Genomic DNA, 11,100 nt, shown 5'->3' with positions numbered 1-11,100 from the left:
ATGTAGAAATGATAAAGGGAAATTAAAATTGTCAAAAAAAAAAAAACAACCAGCCATGGGAGGAGAACGAACCGACAGCCTTTGCATTAGGCATGCGATGCACTAACCACTGTGCTACCAAGGCAGCATTCAACCATCCACAATGGCCCCTCAGATTGTCGACGCTCGAACGCGGCAGTAGTACCACAGTGGTTAGTATATCACATGCATAATGTGAACGTTATGGGTCCGTTCCCCACCCACAGGTGGATGTCTGTTCATCCACTTTCATTTCCCTTGAGTTTATCATTTCTATACTTCATATAAAAAACTTAAAACATGTTCCTGTATGCTTTCCTTGGCCTCATTATCTGCTGGCTGCTTCCAGTTGTTACTTCCCACGCTTATACATATTCTCATCTGGCAAGTAAACAGCTTTTGCATGATACTGGAATGCAATATAAAACATTATTGCAGGGCCGTGTTATGTAGAATGCCTTACATTGCCCAGGCAAGGTGTATTAATGTCAATCTGAAAAAAAATCCAACTTTAGACAGAAATGCTGTGTACTGCTGTGTGCAACAGGGTTTAAAGAAAGCAACTTGTTCAGGAATAAAGCCATCAAACAACGAGGAAATATGAAAACTAGATGAAAATTTGTGCAGTTGCATGTTAAAAATTCAGCACAGCAACAGATGAAGACATAATGAAGGAAGCGCGAGGATGGTTTATTTTGGACACACTAGGCAATATACTTGAAAGATGCATATGAGCTTACACGTGGAGAAATGTTTATGTAGCAGCTAAACTACGAAAAGGCCTAGAACACACTGATACAAGGTGTCTAGCATGTAAATCTTAACAAGCCCTGAAGTCAAAAAAACCTGGCTCTCTCATGATTCGTTACACATGGCTGGCTCACACAACTTAGCCGCTCCTATATACGCCTTGTAAGTATCAGGTGGTCTGTGTGACTTGTGCAAGCTTTGAATATTGACACGTGTGCTTATCTTTATCGGCCGACCACGTTTCGCCGCTTAACAACTGTAATCGCACAGCGAGGGACGCGCCTGCATGTATCCGACGTTTCTGGAAAGTTATCGATGCTTCTACCCGGCTGTCTGTTGTCGCCGAACCTTGTGTTATCTGATTTCATCGCGTGACTCGAATGTTGTAGAACTTTGCGGAAGGCATGCGGGTCCCAACGATTAGTCTGGAACATTCGACGACTGTTGTATAAAAGCCGACGCGCTTGACCCGCTGATCAGATTTTCGACGATCGCCGAGCGTGTTCGCCGCTATCGTTGTGCTATAAGTGTAGCCTGTTTTGTGGGCACAGGTTCGCCCAATAAAAGTTTGTTTTGTCGTTCACAGTATTGCTACTGTGTTATTCAACGTCACCACCACGTGACAATATGTACAAGTGCCACGTAGCTGGACAGAACCAAGGTAATGTCGTTTGCCATCGTTTTGAGCAAGTGAAATCAATTTTCGCGTTTTTCCTAATTAGGTAATTAGTTATTAACGATTATTTAACTGCTCAAATATTATATTCAAAGCAAAAGTGTCAGTGCGAAAATTGTAGAGCATCCTGAAAAATTCCCAATCCAGCTTTCTACTGCTCAATAGGTGCAATACAATTTTTTTTTTCAAGCTTGAAAGAAGCCTGTGAATGCATGCAAGAAGTGCTGTGCAACTAACTACTCGTGCAACTGAACACCATTTGGCTCCTCCTTTCATGCTTGACAAAAACTTTTTGAAAAGAATATTTTAGAAATTGATTAATTATTATTGACTATGTTTTAGGCAAAATGCATGAAATAGTGTGACTGCCACCTCCATTTTTGGCGACAAGAATTGACTCCATTTTCATGTCCAAATTCATCTATACAAGATGCGTGTTTTGAGCTGGTTCTGTAATTTGGGCTGGTTTTGAATACTTGAAGCTTCGCACTCTAATATTGGAGTCTACAGTCTAAAAAGAAATTGGTACATAAGCGGTCGCTGTCAGTACTCCATACTCCTTTAACTTAGAGCAAAGTGCTTGTGAGCCAAGAAGTTGGTAGTTCTAAGCAGCATTTCCCATCCTGACCTGGTGCTATAGTCCAGTTACTATGATGTCATGCTGCTCAGTCATGCTGGTCACAGCTTCAATCTAGGCCATGGCAGCTACCCTCCAATGCGGGTCAAATGCAATAACGCTTATGGGCACTTAGATTCAGGTGTACATTAAAGGCCAGGTTCCCAAAACTTCAGGTTGTGACTTTGGAATGTAAAAGCCCTTAATTTACCTTAAAATCTAAAGGTGCTTTATCAGGAGCAGGACACCATCTTGAGCTTTTACTGCACTGCCATGACACCAAGAAACTCCGAGTAAATAAAACAATTTCTTAGACAATGTCTATACCTTGCAAACAATTACAAACACTTCTCTGCATGCACCTCTGTTGTTATATTTAGTTCTGCACGCCAAGGCGGGTTAGGATGTTAGAACATTTTTGAAACCTGTTTTTTTTTACCGCTTTAAAGTTGTTGGTTATTTTGCATCTCTGTGTGTCGAACGCACATTTCAGTGCATCAATTTCTTCAGAAAGTGCACTCCTCCTTATTTATTTGTGCATGCAAAAAGGGTTCAGAAGAACTGCTTTCTGAAGATCTGTATAACAAGCAAAAAACAATTCTGTGTAGGCTGCACAAAGAGAAAGGATTGGTTTGTAAATACGTTATTTAGTTCTTAAATAAAGAGGCAGCTGTCAGTATTCTGTTCCAAAGTAAAAAATTGCCCCTACCTGGCTCTGCTTCATTTTCCGATGTTGATGGTCCATTCGGGGGCACTCAACTGATAGGCTGCACTTTGGCAATGTCGGGTGTGCTGTCACCAGGCCCAAGGTCGATCGACATCCTCACCAAAAGTCGAGTCCAAACTCTATAAAAGAAACATCTCATCATTTTGCTATCAGTTTTGTCATCTTGCGTGTTTCACACACGGCCGTCAGTGAAATATTTCGTCACTTGGATACTGAAAAAAATTCAAGCATTTTGTGGCAGTAAATGGAGAACATTAAAGAGCAAATACAGTTGTCAGATTGGATTCATCAAGTACAGCAGAAATGAAATAAATCAGTGATACTGTGTCTGTTGGCTTTGAATGCAAGAAACGTAAAAACAGGAACTTGCAGCCACGCCACTTTGAATTTCCCGCATTTGCTACACCTCACGACAAGTTTGGCATCGTCCGGTACTCGGGATAGTAATCGCTTAAACTTAAGATGAACGAGCGTCGGCATAGATTAACAGGATATTTAACCGGGCAATATTTGCGCTTAAAACAACTAACGTAGCGAAGCTACTGTCAAATACCCGATGACGCATCTGCGGGCGGTGCGGTTTGGGCGAAAAATTCAAAAAGGAATGCGAGTTTCACTTGTTTCACGCCTACTAAGCTAAGATAGAATTTGAGTTTCCTACTAAACTATACTGTATATTTACGCTCCGAATAAAACGCTGGAAATTTTGTTACACGTCACATTGCATACGTATGAAAGTGAGGAAATTGCTTTTATTGTATTCTGCCCAGGCGGCATGTAGCAGCTACCACTCTCATGCAAGAAAAGCATGAAAGTGGTACTCGCGGCACGGAAAACAAACACATACAGCGCCAACGTTACGCCTCTTGGAGTTAGAACTAAGCACGATCAAGCCAGTTTTCTAGCCTTCATAACGCCATGAACACGACCAAACATCGAGCGAAACAACTGTCTGCTGTCGAAAATTATTACCGCTTCCATTAACATACCTATCGCTGCCACAAGCAAAAGTCAATGGGCTAGCTGTCCACAAGCCGCAGGTTAGACTGACAGCAACATATTACGGTAACGTAAGACAATTTACACGCTGACTTAGCAGCCGCGGTGTGCGCTAAGTGCCACAGTTCTCGTTTGCCGCTCTAAATTCACACCATGATGAGGGGCACTGCATCTTTCACATGAAATATTGCACGCTTTGCTCCGGAGCTCAATAGGAGGGCGAAACGCATTTGCACGTACCTGAAATCCGCATGCCGGAAGCCCGTCGACGCTTCCGAGAACGGGGCACACAGCCATACACCCGTACGGCGGCTTGACTTGGGCCTGAGGCACTTCTATCAAATATTTCACATGCGACATGTCGCACACCGATTGCGCGAACACGAGAAAATGCCCCAGGTCGCAATGCGACGCCGTGCACCCGTGCATCTACCGATGAGCTGCGTGCACGGACTTGCAGAAAACAAAACTATGACAAAACGGCAGGCGCGAAGGGATGGCGGCTTTCGTTGCGGAGACGAAGCGGACGAAACACGAAGCAATGAAGCGCGAATGAATGTTGCCAACTGTTGGTTCCGCGTTATGCCGTCGGTGGACATGCGTTTCCCCGCAGGCCGGCTGAGGCCGGTGAACAATAGAAGGCAGCATCCACGTGACCCTGCGTTCCCGGATGTTGGTTCCCTAAGTTGGTTTCCAACTGTCCCTATGGGGCCACTGAATACCTAGTGTGTCACGTGATTGGGGAGGTTTCTTCCCTGTATTGCTGCCGGATTATACAACAACCCTAGTGCGTGCAATGTCGGAATGGCGCACGTCTGTGATCGAGCTGCCATCGGCGATGACGATCGTCGCTGCGAATTTTGCAGCAAACTATTCATACTGAGGAAGAACATGCTGCAACACATCAGGAACGTTCACAAAATGGCCGTGGATGTCAAGAAATTGATGAAATGCGACGTATGTGGCACTTCCCTGCCTACAATGGAGAAGTATTCGGTGCACCAGATCGCTGCGCACAACTTCGAGGCTGATTACGTGCACCTGGTGTTCCGGAACAATAAGGGTGAGGAACAGTTTTATTAAGTTTATTCTCAGTCATCGTGAGCAAATGACGTTTAAACGCAGTATTATATCTTGGACTTTTTTTAATTTGTTGTTGCGCAGTGTGCCTCCAAAAAGGCAGTTGTTTATGCTTTGCGGGCCTTTGTTTTCTCTTTCTCTATCTGTTTCGCGAAGAGCAGCTTTTGCGGAGGTGCCTAATTTATTTCCTTGGGGTATTTTGAAGTTTGTATCCTCGTTAAATATAATTTGTTTGTTTATCCATCTATAGTATAGTCATGTGTGCGCGCTCCCAGCGATGCGCTACATGACATACGTTTGGCATTGTCTGCTTCCCTGCACAGCAAGTGGAGTGAAATTTGACGTTTGTACATCTTATTTTTTTAAGAGACAAGAGTAAGCTGTTCTGCGTTCTGACGTTGCTCTGTGCCACATGCGTGCGTGGCGTAGTCTTCGCCTCAGTGCACGTTGCAATGAGGCAGAGACGCAGAACCGGTACCATACATGAATTTGCGGATGTCGCCGGGATGGTTTCACAGCGTATTGTGGGCAAACTCTTTAGCAGTACATTTCATAGAATAGAGCGAAATGTGACGCTCGCGCCACCCCCCCCCCTTTTTTTTTTACTTAAACGAGAGGAGGGATTTGCTCTGCGTTCTGACGTTGCTCTGCGCTACTTGCGTGCGTGGTGTAGTCTTCGCCTCAGTGCAGGCCGCAATAGGTCCGAATGCAGGCCGACGTAGGTCCACGACCACACTTGTAATTGCGGCTGTCAGCGGCTTGGTCTCCCGGCGTACTTTGGGAAAATTCTTTAGTAGTACCACAGTCCCTCAATAGAAGGACTCTGGTTGTAGATTTCATAAAGTAGAGCGAAATTTGACGCACGCGCAATCCTTTTTTCTTTAAGAAGAGTGTGTTAGGAGGCTATTTGGTAAGACATCTTTTTGTGAACTTAAACTGCGCTTGAGAAAAGACACCAACGTAGAAGAAGACAGGACGAACGCAGACTAGCAACTGGTTTATTGAAATCACACATAATGCTGCCTCTTCGAACCAGGCGCATGCCCAAGCCAGATCATAACCGCGTGACGATGGAACACTCCCTCGCCAAGCCCCTATCTACAGTAAAAAATCAAGCTCTTCTTGAAAAGAAAGAGCTTTTCAAGAAGAAACTGAGAGAAGGGATTCACACTGTTCTGGGGCGTAGCTTGCACCATGTGCTCTCAGTTCGTCTTTGTCTTATCGTAAGAGCATTGCTATGAATGTACAGTCTGATTCAATATTGAGGAAGAAGTGAGCATAGATCATGCTTAAGTTTCATATTTGTTTCTTATTAAAACAAAACTAATATGATAAATTTTTTGAAGTTATGGCGCATTGCATTTGAAATTCAATTTTAACATAAATTTGAGCAATATCAAGGGTGACCTCATGACACAGTCGAGTTGAAGGTGAGGGAGTAAAATAAATGCTACATTAGCCCGTGTCCAAAGCCTTCAGAGTGATTATTTTTGCTTGCATCTCTCTCCCAATAGTACTTGTCACTATCTAATGCTATTTTGTGCTTTTATTACAGAATTTCATGAATGGAAAGCAGAAGAAGAGGGTAGCCAAAACTGCTGGTTCATTTTGCCCAGGGACCCCAAAAAGCTGGCCAGCGGAGAAACAAGGATCCACTATTACTGTAATAGATCAGGCGAGGCAAGGAAAAAGGAAGGTCATAGTGACCGTCGGGAGAAACGTCAGGGGAGCTGTAGGTCTGGTAAGATATGTCTTTCATTTATTACCGTCACAATTACCGTCCGACACCTGAAGGCACCACCATAAAAGTCAGGTATCAAAGAAACCATTACCGTCATAAACCAGAAAATCAGCACTTGAGAATGAGTGACAAGGAAAAGGCCAGCGTAGCAGAGAACCTAGAAAGGGGTGTGCCCATGAAAACCATTCTAAAGCGAGTAAGAACATCTGTGGCATCCAAGCTGAGGCCCGTGCACTTGGCAGAGTGCTCAACCCTGCATAACATCAAACAGCAGTTTAACATTGTTGCTCCTGAACATTGTCACACTAATGACGCTATCAGTGTAGACATGTGGGTGCTTGTGATGAAAGAAAAAGGTGAAACACTTGTCCGCCTGTACAAGGCACAAGGTGCAGTGGACCCAAGTGGTACATTTCCTTCAGCAGACTTTGCTCTTGTTCTGATAACAGAGTCTCAGAAGGAGCTACTAGAAAAATTGGGCTCTGCAGGTACTGTATGTCTTGACTCCACACATGGCACTACAGAGTACCAGTTTGAGCTGACCACTCTTCTGGTGCTAGATAAAATATGATCAGGTGTAGCTATAGCTTATTTCATCTGCAACCGGATGAACGAGCAAACTTTGACAGCATTCTTCAAATATCTGGAGTCGGCCATGGCCAAAAAGTGGCTGCTAAGACATTGATATCTGATGATGCGTCGCAATTCTACAAAGCATGGTCCATGGTCATGGGTGCCGCAAAACAGAAACTTCTCAGTGCCTGGCATGTGGATAACAATTGGCGTAAGAAGATACTCGAGTGTGTAGAGAAACAGCTAAGGCCACATGTTTACCATAGTGTGTGGCTACTCTTAGAGTTCCTCGCGGAAAAGGCATTTGGAGATTATTTTAAGCAATTCCTTTGTAGTGAGGAAGAAAAACTGAGGGACTTCCTGAAGTACTTCAATGACCACTATGCAGTTAGGCCGCAAGAGTGGGCCTATTGCTTTAGGACTAGAGCAGCTGTCAACACTAACATGCACCTTGAGAGCAAGCGCAGGACGTTAAAGCATACTATGCTGGAGAGAAAACAGAATAAGCACGGTGACAAACTTATTTCTGCCCTCATGGACTTGACAAATCATTTTTAATGAAAAGGGCTATCCAGATGATGAAAGGGGCAAAGGGTAAGAAGCTGAGCAGAATTCAGAAGAACCACAGGTCTGGCAGTGAAATGGCAGCTTGTGCCAAATTAAATGAAGATGGCATATAGACTGTGCCATCTCAGTCTATTAAAGGGCTCTCATATAAAGTGTCAAAAGTGGGAGATGGTGCTTGATGTCCTTTGAGGTGTAAGGAATGTGCAGTGTGTGTGCATACTTACATGTGCACTTGCTATGACCATCTTATACACTTTACAGTGTGCAAGCACATTCACTGTGTGGTCATCGCTAATCCAACTAGCAGCAACAAGGCCCATGAGAGCTCACCCGAAGAAGCATGTGAGGCAAGTCGGGCATTGCACATTGTACAGAATATAACAAAGCTGGAAGCAGCCAAAGCAGTGTAAAGCTCAGCACTCTTAAGAGCAAAAATGGACTCGGTCAGACAGGCAATATCAGACGGTGAAGTCTCTGAGGGTGTGGCTGAGAAGGCAAACAATTTGTTTGAGCCAGTTTTCATGCTTGTTGAAAGTGAAAGTGACCCAAAAAGAAAGATGCCAGACCATTCAAATGAACCAGCCAACAAAAATGTTGTGCACCTGTTAAGATTTCACTCTACAAAAAACCCTAGATTGTCGCAGCCATCATCTAGCCTTTCAAGGCCCACTCAAGCTCAAAAGGAAGTCCTTAAATAACAGCTTAGGGACAGCAACATAGAAACAAGAGATAACCATGTCAGCAGGGCACGATTACTGGTAACAAGCCTCCAGTGCAGTTAGGAAGAGAGAAGTGGTGCAGTAGTGCTGTGCTGTCATGCCTTATTGAAGCAGGTTGAGGGCTCGCATGTTAACAAATCATGGCATGTGGTCTCTGATGATTAGCCCGTCTGTTTTTGTCTGTGGTGTGCAGCCATATGTCACAGCTGGATGGTATGTGTGTTAGAGCACGAGAGATGCCTCCATGCTTGTTGTATGAGCTGCTGGTAAGTGTTCTGTGAAGATAGGTACAGACCCAGTGGTCATCTCTGGTATGTGGCAGCTGTTGGATGGTAGTGTGTTAGAGCACGCCTCCATGCTTGTCATATGAGCCGCTGGTAAGTATGTCTGTACATAGATGTAAGGAAGTGCATTGGATGGTGTGTAGTGTTTCAGTGTGCAAAAGCCTCCAATGTGTTTTGCTACTTATAAATTTGTGTAAACACTCAGTAGCGCAGTAGTTATGATGTTGCACTGCTGAGCACGAGCTTGCGGGTTCAATCCCAGCAAAGGTGGCTGCATTTCAGTGGTGGTGAAATGAAAAAAAAAAAGTGTGTAGTTGAATTTAAGTGCACATCACAAAACCCGAGGTGGTCAAAAATATTACTGAGTCCCGCACTGTGGCATGCCTCATAATTCAATCTAGATTTTGTGTTCCATGTGATGTTCTTATTGCCCATTTGAATAAACTTTTATTTTTCAGATTACCAAAATAGAGGGCATATGCAGTGGTATTGTGTGCAGTCTGAATAAGTTGCTCTGGTCATGAGCACTCAATTAAAACTTCTGCATATTTGGCTGCAGCAGACAGTGTCATAATGATTGTAAAGACTATGCAGAAAGCTTTAGGCCACTCTACATATCAGATCAATTTTATATTGCATCCTTTATGGTGCATCTCTTACTTGAGTAGGCATAATAACAATTGGCAATGCTTCCTTACACATTTAATATTTGTCTTTTTTTCTTTTGGAAGAGTAGCCTTCGAAGAATAATCTACAACAGTGCTCCTACCTTCTCTTTCACTGTCTCCCCATTTCTTTTCTACACTTCAACTTCATTCTACGCACTTTCTTATTCTCCTCTTCATCCTACATTGAGGGTGTGGGAAAGTGAGCTAAGCGTGCATAAAGATTGCTGTGCCGAACTTAATTGCGGCACTGACAAAAACAAATCTTTGTCAAAAGGTTCACTCCAGCTACATTCCCCCTCCAAACACTGTTTATCACTTCAAGCCTTCATATTCCTGTGAGCTTTTGTCTTGTTTAACAGTTGTAACAGTCATACTATTTATTGCTATCAATAGCCAGCGTACATTTAGCACTGCAAAGGGCTGTTTAGAAGATGTGCGAGTTTCTACTTCCCTTATGATAAATACTCCAGACATTCAGTCTCTCTTTTATGAAAATCTTTCAAACATTGCCAGTGATGACCACCATATAGGTTAATGTCGGCATGGGACTGAGGCTTTCCCGCAAAAAGAACAGTTATGTTGTGCTCATATCATGTGACTGGCAGTTTCTGCTGTAATTTTTGCACTTGTCAACTGGACTGTGAAGAGTTCATTTCTGTCAATATGTGCTGGCCTGATTCTTCTTGTTCACGCATTTCAGATCTTGTGCTATGAGATGAGGAGGTGTAAAATAAAAACACCGTGTAGATTTCACAATGCCTTTAAGAAACCACGCAAAGCTTGGAGATGAAGCATTACATGCACCTTGAACCAAGTGTCTGGACACAGCGAGTGAAAGTTGTTTTGTCATGAGCGAGGGTGTCGGTGTTACTTGTAACTACCTTTAAATCAAGGTTTGTTTCAAAACAGTGGCTCAACTCTGTGTTTCCCCCGGTAAAAAACACAACCATTGGGATTTTCATGAGCGAGGGGGTCGGTGTTACTTGTAACTACCTTTAAATAAAAGTTTGCTTCAAAACAGTGGCTCAACTCTGTGTTCCCCCGGTAAAAAACAAAACCATTGGGATTTACAATTCGCTTTTTAAACATAATTGAACAACATGAATAAAAAAAAACTTGATGAATCAAGATATAAGCTTGCCATACCATGGAAACACTTGAAACTCCTTTTGAGAAGCTTACTCATACACGAACACACTATAGCAATTATTTTCAATCGTATACCCACAATTTGCCGTGTCACCACGTCAAGTTTCAAGGCAGATTTTTTTTAGACTCCAGGAAGCTATATGCCTAATTCTATCCATTGTTTACTGCATTGCATTTGATTTTCTATAACACATAAAATTGAAGTCTCCATTGATTGCGCCGACGCTCACGTTATAATTATATGCTATTATTATTGACTAGTCATACATTTTCTTGGCGGGTGGGGGCTGCACTGGTGGCGTTCTACGAATTTGCGCCGCGTGTTTGTGCGGGTAAGCTTAAGTGCGGAATTTTTTTTGCGCGTTATGAAAACAATGCACTGCAGGTATTTTAATTAATGCAACGAGCTGTATGAAATATCGGTCAAGGGGTTGGAAACGTCGTTATAGAGAATCCCGACGATTTTTCTTTTGCGTGTGTGTATTTGGAGTTGATTCACAGTTTTATTTGTTTATTTTGGCTACATTGCGCCA

General features: G+C 43.2%; 1 long non-coding RNA gene across 1 annotated transcript; it reads left to right on the top strand.

Annotated features, from left to right (window-relative positions):
* Window positions 1-4,536: 4,536 nt before the first annotated feature.
* LOC126529677 (uncharacterized) lies at window positions 4,537-10,324 on the top strand. The gene is made up of 3 exons (XR_011890104.1): window positions 4,537-4,849; window positions 6,422-8,094; window positions 10,119-10,324. It is a non-coding gene; the product is annotated as an uncharacterized lncRNA (long non-coding RNA).
* Window positions 10,325-11,100: the final 776 nt, after the last annotated feature.

This window comes from Dermacentor andersoni, chromosome 9 (assembly GCF_023375885.2).
Source record: "Dermacentor andersoni chromosome 9, qqDerAnde1_hic_scaffold, whole genome shotgun sequence".
NCBI classification, from domain to species: Eukaryota; Metazoa; Arthropoda; class Arachnida; order Ixodida; family Ixodidae; genus Dermacentor; species Dermacentor andersoni.
The sequence above is the reverse complement of the archived record's forward strand: the minus strand, read 5'-3'. Positions and strand labels throughout refer to the sequence as shown.